This window comes from Lagenorhynchus albirostris, chromosome 16, assembly GCF_949774975.1.
Source record: "Lagenorhynchus albirostris chromosome 16, mLagAlb1.1, whole genome shotgun sequence".
Classification (NCBI taxonomy): Eukaryota; Metazoa; Chordata; class Mammalia; order Artiodactyla; family Delphinidae; genus Lagenorhynchus; species Lagenorhynchus albirostris.
Window position 1 is genome coordinate 46,225,980 of NC_083110.1, and position 18,778 is coordinate 46,244,757.

General features: G+C 43.0%; 1 protein-coding gene across 10 annotated transcripts in view; it reads right to left on the bottom strand.

Annotated features, from left to right (window-relative positions):
• The window catches only part of SGMS1 (sphingomyelin synthase 1), a 291,522-nt gene that overhangs the window by 251,221 nt on the left and 21,523 nt on the right, over positions 1-18,778 (bottom strand). For all 10 annotated transcript variants that reach the window (XM_060125542.1, XM_060125536.1, XM_060125537.1 and 7 more), the window contains exon 2: positions 4,102-4,196. The gene's annotated coding sequence lies outside the window, so the exon portion shown is untranslated. The remainder of the gene's footprint in view (positions 1-4,101; positions 4,197-18,778) is intronic.

The window sequence follows — 18,778 nt, forward strand, 5'->3', positions numbered from 1 at the left end:
CCTCTCAGTCTTCTCATTTTTCAGTTACCCCTAAATCCAAACCACTACAAAAAATTACTAAAATGAAGAATAAGATTGAGGTTTTTAAAAACATTTTAAACACAAGAAGCAGAAAGTTGTGTATGGGTGTATATATCATTTCTTCCTCATAAAGAAGAGGAACTAAACCTTAACCTTATTTATTAATTTTGCCAACAGAAGAAATCAGTACTAGTTTTAACCATATTCATTGAACTGTTCATTGCACCAGCTAACATTCCTTCCCTATAGTTCCTTCAGACAAATCCTCATAATTAGATTTCAGAGGAAAGCACACATTGGTCGCCCAGTCCACAGCCTCAGAAGGTGCAAGCAGCGTGACACTTGACATCAGATGGCTCCTAAGGCAGTGTATAAACACTGTCAGGACTTTGTGCGTTTTCACATCTTCAAATTATTACACACAGCTAAATAACTACGGTGACAGGTCAGTCATAGCCCCAGTGTCCACCCGAAAAGCATAGATGAGCATATATAAAAATGCTAATTGAGTGAAAATGATGTTAAAAACCAGTTTCACACTCCTTGGAGAAAATTTAAAAATATTTCTCTATTTTCTATGTTCATTACATTGCACTCTACAGCCTCCTATTAAGAAGAAACAAACTTTAATGACCTCGAGTAAGCAAGCAGATAAGCATACCAACAAAGATACATTTGTTTAACTACATTCCAAACTTTATTACCTTGTGTGCTGTTCTTTCTGCTGAGGCTTATTTTTTCTTATTATCATGGCCTAAGACTGAAGGTCTGCTTGGCTTGCTTTGGTAAGCTCTTCAAAGATCACAGCCCTATCCAGACAGGCTGCTTTCAAACAATCTTTGTTACAACATGTAAACAATTAGGACCTCTAAACACATAATTATTTATATGATATCATACAACATACTTTTTTATAACTGAATTAACCATTAGATTACACAGACTAAGTGTTCATCAAATTTATAAAATTAACAAAAATAGCCGATATATTAGTTTAAATTTGAGGATTTTGTAAATCTATTTCCATATTATACTTTTGTTCTGATTCACAGAAAGCACAACCCTACAATGGAACTTCAAGTTCACAGGGGTCTCTGTAAAGCCCACAAGGGCAAGAACCATATCTGACTATCAACATTTCACGCCTGACGTACAATAGGCACTCTGTAAATATCTGTTGGATAAATAAACGAATAAATAAAGGTATTAACACTGAAAGTAATGGGCTCACACTATTTCATGACTACAGAGGTTATTATCACTATGTCCTTGCTTTGATGAAGTAAAGCAGGAGTTGACAAACTTTTATGCAAAGGGCCAGATGGTAAATATTCTAGCCATTGTGGCCCATATGGTCACTGTTGCAAATGCTCCACTCAACCTCTTTCACAACTATTCAACTCTGCTGTCGTAGCACAAAAGCAGTCATAGACAATACATACACAAATGAGCACGACAGTGTTCAAATAAAACTTCATTTATAAAAACAGAATTTGGCCATAAAAACACCCAAATCCCATGGGAACTACTTTCTTATAATGAACACTCTATTCCCTGAAGGGTGGACATTGGTGGATTTGCTAAATTCAGCCAGACATGTTCTGTTTTGTTGGGTCAAAAATTGGGCAGGGCATATATACTCATTCCCCACAGCTCCATCACTCCTTACTGAGCAACCCCGCCCCCTACTAATTTCCGTCATGTTACAAGCCTGGCCCATGCAAGCCTTTGAGTTTACATCCTGAACTTTACAGTACAACTGGTTTCCAGCGATGTGGCCCATACCTGTACCTATGAAACTGTAACCACAACACAGGCTCCTCAAGAGCAAGCCCATGACTTGCAACTCTTCACCCTTCATCTAACACCTAATATCAACACCCATATTTACTGATTGCCTACTGTTTGATATAGTTACTGTCTCCTTGGAGGGGGTGCAGAAAGACTTACAATGACAGACAAAAGGATGGAAAAAACGTGCCAGCTGAGAACAAAGAGAAAAGGGACATGGTGAGTCACAGGAAAAGCAACAGGAATCATTACAGGACTGAAAAACCAATCTCTTCCAACTGTGTCTCAACCTTCTATCGGCTGCCGGGATTCCTCCTTTGTATCACAGCAGAAGCTGGGCAGAGGCTGGACAACTCGGGACACTTCAACGGTAACCACAATGAGGATAAAACCTTGGTTAATCCTCATTTCTGCCACAGGGTGCTCTGAGTGGATGAGCCCAGAAAAATCACCTGCATCTAACAGAAGGAATAAACTGCTGGATTCTCACACAATGGTATGCTCTACAGCAATGAAAATGATCAATCTACAACTGCATGCAACAATACGGAGGAATCTTTCTAATACATTGTTGAATGAGGAAAGTCAGACACAGAAGAGTACGATCTGCATTACACACACACACACACACACACACACACACACACACACACACAGAAAGACAGGCAAACTAATTTATGCTCCTAGAAGTCAAGAGAGTAATTACCCACCGAGTGGGTAATGTCCGGAATCTAGTGTCTGGAGGAGGCATGAGGCTGTGGGGAGAATGTTCTGTTTCTTGATCTGGGTTCTGGTTACATTAGTGAGCTCAGTTTGGAAACTGCATTGAGCTATACACTTACAATATGCGTATTTTCTGTATATATATTCTATTTCAATAGAATGTTTAAGAAACAAACACTCCCCCATTTCTAAGTGGTCCAGGACTAGAGAGCCAACTGAAGGCCGCACACAGAGCCCCATATGCCTTCCCTTCCGCCATCCTGCAGAGCCTCTGGCCTCATGTGGAGCCCCAGGCACGCCTCCTCATTTTTTCTAAGCATAACCAGACAGAGGCCAAACAGTGAGAAAGCAAACTAGATCATTTTGAGATACCTGTAATTCCAGTCCCAGCGTCTTCGGAAAGTTAGTGTCTTTCAGAAACTTTACTGCTGTCACTAACTTTTTGTTCTAAATCAGAAATGAAAATACTAAGACGACTCTGCTGCCCTAAATGGCTCCCTTAAACAGACTTCTTTTAAAATAACGCTCTAAATGGGTAAATCTAGTTCATAAACATGAATGAAGAAATGCTGCAACACTCAGGGCCTCCAGAAGAAGATACTGTAAACAAAATGTAACTGAGATTAGAATGTAGAACAGCAACAGCAACCCTGCAAGCACCACAGAGCTGTAATGACCGACTGTGTAAACGGCCCTCATGGGTAATACTTACAACTACAGTCCAAGCTGAACACACATCTTTAAGACTTTATGTAAAGTTTCGACTCAGGTAGTCAAATTTTGGGGCTGGGAATCATTCTGATTCTCTCTAATGTTGATCTTAATACACTAACCTCAACTGGACATTACCACTCATATTCTTTTCCCATTCTCCTTGTAAGTGCAGGCTTAAAAAATCAATTAAGACCTTTGATCACATTAAATCACAGAGACTGGTCTACTTGTGAATGCTGGTCAGGAAGGAGGGAAGAGTAGTCATCAGATCCTCTGACCTAACAATAAACATCAGCTACAGCGGGCCAGATGGGCAGATTACCAGGAACAGAGAAAGCACAGTAATCCTCTCTTATACAGGGCACACGCGTGTAGTGCAAATTCCAATCCTTCATGTCCAGATGTTTTCCATATCAAACAAATTCACTATATAGGTCTGTCCATTAAGTAAGTCACCGTTTAAATATTTTTTAAATCTGACCTTATTTATATCAGCCAGGAAGGGAACATAAATTCAAAATTACATCTTTTAATAGGAAACTGTAACTGTGTTTAATTAAATGATTCTGTCATGGAGTTTATGAATGTTCCAAAATGTCCCTCAGGGGAGAATATTCTTATTTTTAGGAACTGCATCCCCAAGAATTGAGGATAAAATGTCATGATCTCTTCAACTTACTTTCACATGTTTCAGCAGAAAACAGTAGAAACCTACTACACACACACACACAGGTACACACAATGTGGCAGAATGCTAACAACTGTTAAATGTAAACTCACTGTCCATTTTTTAACTCTTCAGTATGTTTGAACATTTTTATAATAAAAAGACGCACAGAAATCTTTACTCACCTTTCAAGTGGATGGCTGTCTTCTTTTTCCTAATCAAAAACGAATGGCTAAATATGCCCAGAGGCACATTTATGGATGTTCATGCTGTCCTCGCCCTGCAAGAATAAGCAAAACACGTTACCACCAAAGGTTTTTATTAAGTTAATGCCATTTCAGTTGAGACAGTGTTAATATATGTCAAGCCTGTAGGTTAAAATTCTGTTGAAACTGTTTTTTAAGCAAGGAGAAAAGTGAAAAGAGAAAAAAATAATCCCATCACGTACTGAATGTAGGGAACAACCACTGGCCTGACCCACTCAAGGAACTTCTGGAACAAAGGAATTCCTCAGTAAGTTTCTTTTAATTCACATAAATTTCAGGGCAGTGATGTAGCCTAAACTTCCACGTGAACAAAAACTGGGGCTTCAAGGACCGGAGCTTGACTCTGACCTTGGATTCTGAGACTACACTTAGAAGGCACTCATGTACCCTCACAGAACCACACCAGACATGCTACTCCACTCGACTATAATACGTACTCTAGGGCACAGTGGCCCGAGGGCCTGATGGCCTCCACCACACCTCACCACACCTCACAGCCCTGTGAGGCAAGCGGTGTTTACTGATTCCATTTTCCAGAGGAGGCAGCTAAGTGTCAGAGATGATATAGGACATTCAAAACATCAGACATGAAACTGCTACTTAGGTCTTCTGACCTCAAGCTCAGGGCTTATCTCACTAGGAAAGGAGAAAGCACAGTACTTATATCAGCTAGGAAGGGAACATAAATTCACAGGCCGTCCCCACGCTCCCTACCCCATAACATGACACCCTCCTGAAAACCAACCTCAAAGCCAAACAGCCAAACAACACAGCCGCATGTCATTGTGGGGAAGGGGCGGGGAGGGGGGGAGGGGCACGCACACACTGCAGTTTACTCCCTGAGAGTATATATTAATAATCATTCTTAATAGTACCAATAATACTATAATTATGATTACTAATTACTATAATGACTATTAGTCATTATACTTCCCTTTGAAACACAATAACCCTTAATGTATTTTTGACATTTTATATATATGTATTTCATTTTTCTCCCTTCTTTCTCAAGAAAGCACGCTATTGGCCAAAGAAAGTAAAACAAGGCTCACATGGCACCCCAGGTAATTTTTATCGCTGCCACACAGAAAGGCAATTACCACTCGCTGTTGAAGATTTTCCATTCATTTTTATAAAAGGCAAAATACAACAGAATATAATGGCACAGACACTGACTGCTCTGCCAATAAAGATGGAAGCAGCATCAAAACTACCCTGCATGATGGCCTGAAGTTGCCCTTCATCTGCTGATCACCAAAATTCTGCACGCAATGTGCAAAGGTTTAGAGGTCTTGATGTCTACCATGTGAAGATGCTGGTGTACAAAAGTCTGAGGAAAGCTAGTCAGGGACCCCTGCACCTGGCTTTTAGTCCTGTCTCCTCCGCTCACTAGCTTGATTAAAAATTGAGAAAACCTCTGGACTTCCCTGGTAGCACAGTGGTTAAGAATCCGCCTGCCAATGCAGGGGACACGGGTTCGAGCCCTGGTCCTGGAAGATCCCACATGCCGCGGAGCAACTAAGCCCGTGCACTACAACTACTGAGCCTGTGCTCTAGAGCCCACGAGCCACAACTACTGAGCCCACGTGCCACAACTACTGAAGCCTGTGCGCCTAGAGCCCATGCTCCGTAAACAAGAGAAGTCACCGCAGTGAGAAGCTCGCACACCGCAACAAAGAGCAGCCACTGCAACAAAGAGAAAGCCCGCGCGCAGCAACGAAGGAAGACCCAACGTAGCCAAAAATAAATAAATTATTTTTTTAAGTATTAAATTATTTTTTTAAAGTATTAAAAATTGAGAAAACCTCTCCAGGCAGCTACCTCTCCTACGGGTTGCAACACCTGTTCACAAGGATGTTGCAACTCACAAAAAAGATAGGATATGATTCACCAACAAGAGCACTTGGACCCCAGGAATACTGACCAAGAAGTTACGCCAACAGCAACACAAAACCAAGGGAAAAAACATGATGTATCTTTGGAAACATCAACTTTACTCACGGATTTTGGTGAGGGAAAGATAAGCAAGTGAATCAGTAATATTAAAGCTGTTAATATTGAAACAGATATGCATTATGGAGTTGAATGCAATCATTGTATGAATTCTTTTATATTTATTTATTTATTTATTTTGGCTGCGCCGGGTCTTAGTTGCAGCACTCAGGATCTTCATTGCCGCGTGTGGGATCTTTTAGTTGAAGCATGCGAACTCTTAGTTGCGGCATGCGGTATCTAGTTCCCCGACCAGGGATCAAACCCGGGCCCCCTGCACTGGGAGTGTGGAGTCTCACCGCCCTGGACCACCAGGGAAGCACCCATTGCATGAATTTTAAAGCCAAAACTCCTATCCTTACTTGCCTAGTTCATTTCCAGCCACACCCTTACATGCGGGGGAAGGGAGTGAGGGATGGAATCTCCTTTTTCATTAAAGATGGTCTTGGGACAACGTGTGAAGCTGGTAGGGGTTTTAATATCACAGTGCGTCCAGGAAGCTCCCAATAGCCCCTGCTTTGGAGAATTCGCTTCAAACTCAGGAGCCCCAGATTTTTGCCAGATCTAGGTATAGGTGGGATGAAGTCTAGATACATACAATCCCATCTCTATACCACACGTCCTGGTGTGAGTGTTACTGAAGTTCCTCTCTTCACTGCCCTTCCACCTGCTCCCTGCCCCTTGGACATTCCCGTCAGGCAGGCTCCGCCACTTAGTTACTCAGATTAAACCACTGACTTTTCTTCCAACCCATACTGATTGGTAACACCTTCAGCATCTCTAGTAATTTTCATTTAAATGGATGCCTGCATCATTCCTAAAGAAAAATAAGCTGACCAATTTAGTTTGTCTCTAAATTAAAACTTTTATTGTGAAATATATTTAAAAGTGCTGGACTTCCCTGGTGGCGCAGTGGTTAAGAATCTGCCTGCCAACGCAGGGGACACGGGTTTGATCCCTGGTCCGGGAAGATCCCACATGCCACGGAGCAACTAAAACCATGCACTGCAACTACTGAGCCTGTGCTTTAGAGCCCGTGAGCCACAACTACTGAGCCTGCCGCGCCAACTACTGAAGCCTGCGTGCTCTAGGGCCCACATGCCACAACTACTGAGCCCGCACGCCTAGAGCCCGTGCTCCGCAACAAGAGAAGCCACCGCAATGAGAAGTCCACGCACCACAACGAAGAGTAGCCTTCACTTGCCGCAACTAGAGAAAGCCCGTGAGCAGCAACAAAGACCAAACACACACAATAAAAAAAATTTAATTTAAAAAATAAAAAAATAAAAGTGCCTACCATGGTAGCCAGCCTCCCAGATGGCCCCCAATGACCCCTGCCTCTTGGCACTCAGGCTCTTGTGAAGTACCCCCAACACACACACACACACACACACACACACACACACTGAATAGGGCTGGCATGTGTGGCTAATAGGATATTGGGGAAAGGATGGGGTGTGACTTCAAAGGCCAGGTCCAAAGAGCAGCTTCCCTCTCACTGCCTTGGCAGGGAAACCTGCTGCCACGTCATGGTCATGAGGACACTCCAGCCGCCCTAGAGGGAGGCCCACGTGGTAAGGACCGAGGCCTCCTGCAACAGCCAGGTGAGTAAGGCTTCTGAGAAGCAGATCCTCCAGGCCAGGCAAGCCTTCAGACGATGGCTGCTTCCACTGACATCCTGACTGCAGCCCCATGTAACCTTCCCCTGGTTAGAACCATCCAGAGAAGCTGCTCCTGGTTTCCTGACCCACACAGACACTGTGTGAGATGATGAAGATTTATCACTTTTAAGCCACTAAATTTTGAGGTAACTTGTTATGCAGTGATAACTAATATAATAACATATGTCAGCTTAAAGAATAATAAAATGAATCCCATGTATGTTAATACCCAGTTGGTGGTGCTAGGTTCTGTTTTGACTTTTGTTTAAAACAAACAAAGAAACAAAAGGCCTGTGTACCCCTTCCTGTACCTCAACCCCTCCACTCTCCCCACCAGAGATAACCACAGGCCTGAATCTTGAGTCAATCCTTTCCTCCTCTGTATGGTTTTACCACATCTGTATTCTCAATATGCTGTTGTGTTCTGCCTGGCTTTAAGCCTAATACAAAGGAAACCAGGACTGTATGTATTCCAGACTCGCCTCTTAAGATTTTGATTTTGAGGTTCATCCCTGTTGACTCATGTGACTGTAGCTGATTTTTCACCACCAGATAGTTCTCACTATGTGAACATACCCACAATTTACTGCTCTGTTCTACTGTTAAGGATCATCTGGGGATTTTTCAGTTTTTGCTGTTATGAATAATGCTGCATTTCTATTCTACTGCTCATCCCCCGGTGCACACAGCAAACTTCTCCAGGGCGTATACCTAGGAGAAGAGAGCTGGGCTTGGGACCACATATGTTCGTTCAACTCTCCTCGGTAATGCCAGATCGTTTTCCAAAGTGGTTAAGTACAATTGACTCTTCAGCCGCTTTTCCAGTCTCTCTCCAAATAAGAGGCATGCCTGTTTTGCTAATTACCAGCAAAGCTTTCAACCAACAAAAGGGAAAGCTTTTCCTATTTGCAGCATCACCGCTGCAAATAAATAGTACTCCAAAGTAGTGACCCAGACAGCTGGAACATATTAGTCACAGGACATCAGGACAGACTTCGGAATAAGGATGCAGACTCAGCCAGCACCACGTTGCCCACGGGTTATCAGTCAAATTTGACTTGTAGACCTATGCTCAATTCAGAGACTGCTGTCCTCCTGGTGGACTCACAGCTATGGTCCCCTCTTACGGCAGTCAACTTGAAGGGGAAAAAAAGTTAATTCAAATGCAACCCAGCCAAATTCAAGATTAAAGAAGGGGAGTCAAATCATTTCAATGAAATAGGGTGTTGCTGTTGTTTTTTTAATATAGAATTGGTTGTGTTTTTCATATATTCACCTAAAAAATGAGACTGTTGTTTACTATACCTAATTTTATGTATAGTAATTCTACAAAAAACACTTAGGTATTCTCTAGACAAAAAAACATCCTGTTTAGATTTACTAATTCAATTTCTTAGGTGGAGATAGTAATTTTGTGATAATTCAATCTGTTTTTCTAGTAAAATCGTGGTAGCGAATATTTGTGCTGGCATTAAATTAAAAAAATGTGAAATTCTTTCACTTTGGGCAAGAAGGAGAGAAGAAAGTTACTATAAATTTCAAGGAAGCTCGTTATCATGTCACTGAAAGAAACAATTGCACTAGATGACCAAGATGACCAAAATGGGATTATTTCAACTCAACCTCTTGACAGTTCTTATTTGTCTCTTTACAATCATTTATCCCTGTGAGGTAGGAACTATTGCTACACCCATTTCACAGATGGTGGAAAATGAGGCATAGAAAGCAATTAAGTTGTACACAGTCACACAGCTGATAAGTCACACAGCTGATAGAACAAGGATTTGAAACCAGTTTACTCCAGAATCCACATTCTTAACCACTACCCTAGGCAGCTTTTTCAGGCCCCCAAGACCAGCCAGAAGGCCCTGCAATGGTGACAAAATGGTGGAGACACCACTTGAACATTTTCTCTGACTTAAAGTTCACGTTCTTTCTACAATGGGCCTTCTGGACAAAATAAAATTACCCGATCTCAGGGCTTGTGGTAGGCAAGTGTTGACCTTAGGTCTTGGAAACAGCCCCCATGAAAGAAACAGATGCGACAGCGGGAGAAGGTGTGCTGGCTCTCCTGGCAGTCAGCAGGCAGCAGCTGTCATGCCTCCGTGACAGGCAGATTGAGGCAGAGTGGGTTCCAGTAAGAGCAGCAGGCACGGTCAGAGAACCAGGGCTCAATGCCACCTCCTCACAGGGTCACACTGGATAAGTCAAATGGCCTCTCCACACGATGTTTTGTAAAATGGGGCTATCTTTTATTTCAGATGGTTACTGTGAAGATTAAGGAGACTTAATACCTAACATAGACCTGGAACATGGTAAGCGTTGGATACATGCTTAACAATTGAAAACGTGCTCTAGCTACCGAAGAGGTAAAAGCAGGGAGCCAGTTTTAAGCACACCCTTGCTTCCACAAGCAAAGCCTCTCATACTCCATGATGGATGATGACAATTTGTAAAATGCCATCTTGGTACCATGATGATTTTTTTTTTTTACTCATATTATGATTTTCTCTTTCTGTCTCACCCTAAACAGAATAACCTTGCCAACTAGATCAACCCTTTATGGTATTAGTAAAAGTAAGACATTCTTACATAAACACTGAAGCTGGAATGGACTCAGAGTAAAGCATTTGGCTCATTTAACTTTTCTGTTACTGACTTCAGAGAATCTTAAGCACTCATTTCAAACACCAGCCCCTCTTCAAAGTACTTCCAGTTTCCTGGAAATCATCCCCAATTATCTGGCTAACAAAGAAAAAAAGCTTGATTAAATGACTAGTAAATGACAAATTTCAAACATTCCAGCAACACTACACACACCATTGCTCTGAGAGATAAGGTCCCTCCCTAGTACCCCTTTTGCCATACCTCAGGTTAGGTATTCAAAGTAAGAAATGTGAATTTAGGAACACAGCCCCCAGGTTAGCTACCAGTAATCTCCATGGTAACTGGTCCTCTGCCTTTAGAGGAGGGATGAAGGAGTAACTGTAGCACTGTAGGTCTGCTTTTCAAAATTTGTTCAATCCCATCTCTTTCTCGATCAACTGATGCCAATTCATTAGTGAGCTACACAGAGCAACCAGAGAAACAGATTTCTTAAAAACAAAAGGCTGAATCTTGTGTTGGTCCTGATATTGATGCAGAGTGGAGGAGGAGACCGGCCAAGGGGCAATTTTCCAGAGGAAGTTAGCCAGCAAGGGGCAGAAACAGCCTCAGGACAGTATGAAGTGTTTGAAGAGAACAATAGAACCACTGCCAATGTTTCCTCAGTATATACCATGGCCAGACCGTCTATGTTCTTCTTTAAAACCTCTGCTCAATCACCCTGAGAGAAAATACGGTGATATAGATCCCTATTTAACAGATAAGAAAATTGACTCAGCGATTAAATGACTTGCCCAAAGTCACAGAACTAGTCAATGGGTATAATAACTGGCTCATAGCATACAGTAGGTACTCAATAAATATCTGTTGAACATGGGGTCTTTATTCCTCCTCCATAAAAATAGAAGACACCACTTATCTCACAGGGGTTTTGTAAGAGTAAAATGAGACTATGTACATAAAGTTCCTAGCTCAGTGCCTTGACCTTGGAACATACTGGGGTACCTGGGAAACAATGCTGACACAGAAAGCTAGGCACAATAACCACATGGAATAGGGTTATGACAATGACCGTGGGTGAAGTAAACATCATGATGGACAGGAATACAGATATACCTAACAGGCAGAAGAACAGCAAATATGCACATGAAAAGATGTTCAACATCATTAATCATTAGAGAAATAAATGCAAATTAAAATCACAATGAGATACCATTACACATCTATCAAAATGGTTCAATTTTAAAAACTGGCAATATAAAATGCTGGCAAAAATGCAGAGCCACTAAGATTCTCACACAGTGCTGGTGTAATGAGTAAACAAACAGTGGTGGAATACTACTTAGTCATAAAAAGGGACAAACTATTAATACATACAACATGGATGAATCTCATATGCATTATGCTAAATGAAAGAAGTCAGTCTCCAAGGGATATGGTCCATATAACCCCACTTACATGATTTTCTGGAAAAGGCAAAACTATAGTGACAGAGAACAGATCGGTGTGGCCAGGAGTCAGGGGGAGGGGGAGAGTTTGACTACAAAAAGGCAGCACCAGGCAATTTGAGGGGCGATAGATTATTCTAAATGCTGTTTATATGCATGTGTTAAAACTCACAGAACTACATGCTCCAAAAAAGTGAATTTTACTGTTGGTAAATTTCTTTAATTATTAAAGAATAAAATTTTAAATCAAAGAAAGAATTGGTAAGTTGGTTTGTGGGGAAGGAGGGGACATGTGAAGGTCAAATAGCTCTGAAGTTCCTTGCTGAGGAAACAGTAATGGTACAGGAGACCGTGAAGAGTCGGTGAGTGAGGAGAAGTCCACGCAGAAGCTCTGAGATGTACAGACGGTCAAGAACCTTGGTTTCTAGCCTGATTTCGCCAAATGATGGCTGTGCGAAATTACACCAGTCACGTCTCCTCCCTGAGCTTTAATTTACTTAATTCTAACACGAGATAATGAAACAAATGATCTTTCCCACCACAAACACTGCAAAGTCCATTTGTTTTTAAGCTACTGAGTCTGGGAAGACAGCAGGACAAACAAGTAGAAACACCCAGATATGGAAAAACCGCTATGTCCCACACAAACGCCATCAGGGACCAAAATAAAGTGAAAACCACTGATGAGTGTGGATGGTAGAGTGATGGTGGGAGAAGAAGCCATTAGCAGGGAAGAGACAGGAGGAGACTGAGAATACCATTTCTTGTATAATAAAAGCCAAGAGAAGAGAGGTTTCATGCAGGCAGCGGGCAGAGGGGCTGGAATAACTCAGTGATCAAGAAGAATGAGGACTGATAAAACAACAAAACTAGACAGATTTGCCAGAGATCAACGGAGAGAGTAACCACCACCCCCCGCCACAAAAAAGTAACCGAAAGACTACCGTCCAAGACTTGCTTGCTGTCTGAACATATCTTGGTTGAGTCCTGATTGTTTTTCCCTTTGCATTTTCAATCTCACTCTGCCTTCATCTTTGCTTTCAGGAGCCCAGAATTTAATTTAAACATGTAGGTGTGGTTTCCCTGCAACAGCCCACTTCACAGGCTGCAATTTTCAAAATGTATGAATTCCTGCAAGCTAACAATGTGACTGTTGAATGCTAGAGAGCCATTTTCTTGTCCTGCATAAGTTTACGCAAAGACTCCACAATTCCAGAACAGAAAAAAAAAATTCATTTTAAAGGATTTAATAGAACGTAAAGAGTACAATTTAAGAAGGACTAAGCTTTTATTGTTGTCACTTTATTAGCTTGTGAAGCAGGAAAATTGTTTGAAGTCAATACTATTCCCAAACTGACCAAGTGAAGTGTGGCAATTTCATCTCTGCCCAAAGCAGGTCGCAGAACACCACTTAATGGGCGTCAGCTACTTCAGCCAAATGAACCCAGTGACACCACCACCCTGAGCACTTAACCAGAACTGAAGGAAGATTAGGGAAATTAACAGTTAAAAATTAATACAAGCAAAATGCAAGCAAAATTAATACACAGAACACTTTTTACACCACCTCTTCTGCCCATCTTCCTTTTCAATGATGATAGGTGAAAACATCAATCTGATACAACTCAGTTCTGCTGGTTATAAAAGAGAAGAAAGGGCAGACGTCTTCAGCTCAAAGTCTGGTCTCTTCCGCCACTAGCAACTCACTAACTTTGGGCAAATTTCTTCGCCCCTTATCTCCCTTTCTGCATCTACAAAGCTGGCATTATCGCAAGCTCCCATCCAGCACTCAGGCTACCAGCCCCTTGCACCAGATGAGATCACGTCTGTGGCGACACTTAAGGAGAAGAATGCAAATAAAAGGACAAATATGAGGTGTCATTGCTGCCATCCTGTACGGGGCGCGGGGGTGGGGGGGTGGGGGGGCAGGTGAATATATTTTACATGCAGTCACATCCCAACTGCCTCTTTCAAGTCAACCATATGCTTCTCTTCCATCACAGCTGGGCTGTTGAGCAGATGCTGGAATGGATACAGACAGAAAGGTGGGAAGGAGGAAAGCTTCTGTTACCCAGCTTCAGTCTTCCTGGTTTCAGGAAGATAAAAAAGTAATTTCTTATCCGTGTATATCCTACTAATCTTTCTCGAGAGTCTCATATGTGTCAGACACCAGGCTAGGCATGAAGAAGCATGAGATTTTTTTTTTTTTTAACAAAACAGGCTGTGCTCTCAAGCGCATTCACTCTGGAAACAGCTAAGTGGCCCATCCCAACCCAGTGCGCTTGGTGGAATAACAGAGGCAGGCGTCAGCGGGGCGGGGGGGGAAGCCCAGCCCAGACCGCTGGGCAGCTTAGGAAGGCGGTGCTCCTCACAGAGGAGGTGATGCTTGAGTTGAGTCTTGAAACATGAGTGTAAACAAGATGAGCCAAGCAGGGGAAAAGTCTTCTAAGTGGTCAGAAGGCATGGAAGCAGGACCCACTAGGGAAGGGAAAGAGTAAGTGAGGATGACAAGGGACAAACAATGGAGACTCATGCTCAAATGATGCTCAGGCTTTCTCCTAAGGGCAATGGGAACCACTGACACATTTAAGCAGGGACTCACATGGTCATCCTTGCAGTTGAAGTAAAGGACTATGACAACAGTTGGGAGAATGGAATAAAGACAGGGCAGAAAGTGGAGAGCTGTACATACAGAAATCCAGGCAGGAAGCAATGAGGGCCTGGGACTGTGGATGAATACAATAGATAATAAAGAGGTAAAATGACCTTGCTTTGGCGACTGGAGGGACACAGGGGTAAAGGAGAAGGAATTGTCGGTGCCTCCCTGGTTCTGGTCTTGATGACTTAGAAGAGGACGGTCTTTTCACAAGGTACTAGAGAAGTGCAGATTTGGCAGGCTAGCTGAGTTCCCTTTGTACTGTCACTCTGTACGTGACTTCACGTACATGAGGTCACTCTGTACATTTGTGACCAACCAAAAAGTCACACTTCTCATCATTTAGCTGCCTATTTCGAATGCCCACAGGCAGGATGACTTCTTAAAACAGAATGGAATGTCTGGGCAAGAACTCAATTCGGTAAAGACGCAGACGTAGAGAATGGACTTGAGGACACGGGGAGGGGGAAGGGTAAGCTGGGACGAAGTGAGAGAGTGGCATGGACATATATACACTACCAAGTGTAAAACAGATAGCTAGTGGGAAGCTGCCGCATAGCACAGGGAGATCAGCTCGGTGCTTTGTGACCACCTAGAGGGGTGGGATAGGGAGGGATGGGAGGGAGACGCAAGAGGGAGGAGATATGGGGATATATGTATAGCTGATTCACTCTGTTATACAGCAGGAACTAACACAACATTGTAAAGCAATTATACTCCAATAAAGATGTTTAAAAAAAAACAAAAAAGAACTCAATTCAGTGCTCTTACCTTCAGTAGCCAAAGTGAGAACGGCCCTCACATCAGGACTGAAGCTCAGAGAGGTTAAGTGGCTTACCTCAGCCACACAGCCAGAAAAAGAGGGGACTAAACTTCAGTCCAGGATGGTATGCTTCCAGAAGGTCGGTTTTTCATCTAATATGCTATGCTGCCCATTAAGGACCTAGTACTATTAGTTATATGTAATAAGAGCTCAATAGTCTTGTTCTGTGGCCGCTTTATTCTTCTTTTGCTACTCCCTTCCGAGAACAGAGTCCAGGCCACCCTGAACTACCTAGTTCCAATCCCTGGAATTGTTGCCACTGCTGAGCTCTGGCTCAACTGTCCTGTCAGCTTAGAAAGCCCAGCCCCATCTCTGCTTCTTAAAGTTCATCCCAACAGTTACTTCTGATAACCAGCCACTCTGTGGCTCTGCAAATGCAGGGAGAATGTTCTGGTTTCTAGAGGAGCTATTTCTGAATTCATCTGTCTTATCTTACATCATGGTACAAAAATTCCTCGAGGGCAGTCCTGAGTTTACGCACATTTGTATCACTGACTGAATCTAGAATGATACTTTTTCCTCCTCAGTGGCTTGCTATCCTATCCGTGACAGTGTTACCTCTGGGAAGAAGGGAGGGCAAGGCCCTGGAGAAGAACACACAGTGTTTATTTGGAGCTTGCCCCTCACCCAGCACTGTCCTAAGCACCAGACAGCAAGGTCCCTGAACTTACAGTCCAGTGGAGATGGGATATTTGTTTCAAAAATAATAATAACATATATATACCAAAACACATCAAACACAAACATTTGATAAAACTGAGGGTTGGGTATATATGTTCACTAGATTATTCTCTATATTTCTAAATGTTCAAAATATTTTCATAATAAAAACATTTAAAAATGAGAAAAAATAAATGTAAAGCCTCCACTCCCTGGGGAGGGAACTGGCTAGTAGGACTGATTCATTTACAAAGATTCTAGATAGAGAAAAATCTTACTGTAAACTATTTTGGTTTTTTTTGTTTGTTTGTTTGTTTTTGCGGTACGGGCCTCTCACTGTTGTGGCCGCTCCCGTTACGGAGCACAGGCTCCGGACGCACAGGCTCAGCGGCCATGGCTCACGGGCCCAGCCGCTCCACGGCATGTGGGATCTTCCCGGACCGGGGCACGAACCCGTGTCCCCTGCATCGGCAGGCGGACCCTCAAGCACTGCGCCACCAGGGAAGCCCCCCTATTTTGTTTTTAACACCATATCCCACAGCAGAAAAAGCAATCAGGGGAAAGACAGAAACGTACAAATTTAGACGATAAGAATTCAATCCAACAATAAAATGAGGTTCTCAGTCAGTCCAGACTTTCCTCATTTCTACCTCCATATTCTCTGAAATGGTAAATGATAAAAGAAAATAACAGAAATCTAATCACTTTCCAATACGTTTTAGCCTCGGGAGAAGAAGTCCCAGTAATAACCACTACCACTTACTCGCCGACCAGTGTGCTTGGGATTTACAGACATGACCCCATAACAAACCTGTGAGATGAGCATTATTATCCCCATTTTACACATGAGGGAATAAGATTCAAATAACTCAAGTAATCTGATCAACATCCCACTGTCAGTGATGGACAGAGCAGGCACCCAAACCCACCTCTGCCAAGACTCAAAAGCCTTTTCACTACACCATGTTGTGTGCCTTCCAATATCTGATATCCCCTCTCTCATTTTTCATAAACTTCTGGCCTCCACAAACAAGGGAATCTGATAAAGAAGACATCTACCAGGCAGTTCAGAAAACTAAAAAAAAAAAAGAAAAAAATCCAAGAAACCACAGTCTTGAGGTATACGGTATCAGAAACAGTACCTCCAAATGTTAACTCAAAGCAATAAATAAAATTGAGTGGTAGAGAAAACTAAGCTGTGCAGACCTCTACAGTCATAAAAGAAATGCTGTGTAACTATTTTAAATTAAACAGCCATAACATTTCAATGTATCTTAAAGAAGCAACTGGCAACAAACCTATGAGAGAAAAAAATGAATTCTTAAAGTCAATTTCTAATACTATTTAACTGTAATCATTTGTTACTGTGGAGAGTATACAAAACTTGTCCTCTACGTGTCTACAGAGGAACAGGACAAACTAGAGCCTATGTGAGCAGGTTGAGATTTTATTATTGACTGAATTTTCAAACATTAAGAATAGCATAAAATTTGAAATACAGGCCATTGTTTATTTCAGTAGGAGTCACATTAACAAATCTGGAAATGAAATACAAATCAGAAAATGGGAAAGATAAATAGGAACGATCAGATTTAATCTATACATCAATAGTTCTGACTCCTAGAGTTTACTCCTAAAATAGAGGTCTCAGTGCAAAAAAGGTTCTGCACTTTCTCCATCACTCCTTCCCACACAGCCTGAGTTTTAGGACCTTTACTACTCTGACCACGTCTCCCAAACTGTAAGCAATCAGAGCCCTTTCTGCCCGGTGGATCCAACCCTCGCCACCCCGCCTCCAATAAAGGGAAGTGTCCCCTTGCACAAGCCTGCACAGACCTGCTCAGCAAGCAGACTGAGGGCTGAACCTCGAGAAACATTCACACATACGGATCAGGCAGAGGTACCAGGGAAGGAGTCAGAGAAGGAACTCTTGGCAAGATAAGAGAACCAGAAATGTAGGGAGTCCCAAAGACCCAAAGAGGGAAAAGGAAGTGAAAGAAGGGGGCTCCACGACAGTCAAGGAGGAACATGAAGAAGCCTTCGATGTCAGAGGGTCAGAAGTAAGGTGAGAACGGCCATCTCAGTGGAGCGATCAGAGAAGATTCAGATAAAAAGGGGCTCAGGGGCTTCCCTGGTGGCGCAGTGGTTGAGAGTCCGCCTGCCGATGCAGGGGACGCGGGTTCGTGCCCCGGTCCGGGAAGATCCCACATGCCGCGGAGCGGCTGGGCCCGTGAGCCATGGCCGCTGAGCCTGCGCGTCCGGAGCCCATGCTCCGCAACGGGAGAGGCCGCAACAGTGAGAGGCCCGCGTACCACAAAAAAAAAAAAAAAAAAAAAAAAAAGGGGGGCTCAGTAGAGGATGGAAGATACATACAGGCACGCTGAGTATAAACAGCCTCCAGACATTTGCTCGTATTCCTCTTTTGATCATAACCTCCGAGAGAGTGGAGCCCACTCTCCGCTAGCACATGCGGCAGCAGTGAAGACGCAGATCACTTGGTATCCCGGTCCATCAGGGGAGCACAGGCAGGAGCCCCACATCTCTGCCACATCCCCACCACCACCTGCTCTGGCCCATGCAGAACCACCACTGTGACTTACCAGAGGGCCACGGTACAGCAGATTCTGCACCTCAGAAACAGCAGGCCCACTCGGCCTCCAAGTGCCTAATGTAAAGCAGACTTCAACTGTAAACTGGCAACTGTTTGCCTAGATACCTGGCGCAGTGCCAGATTAGTTAGCTACACTCAAAA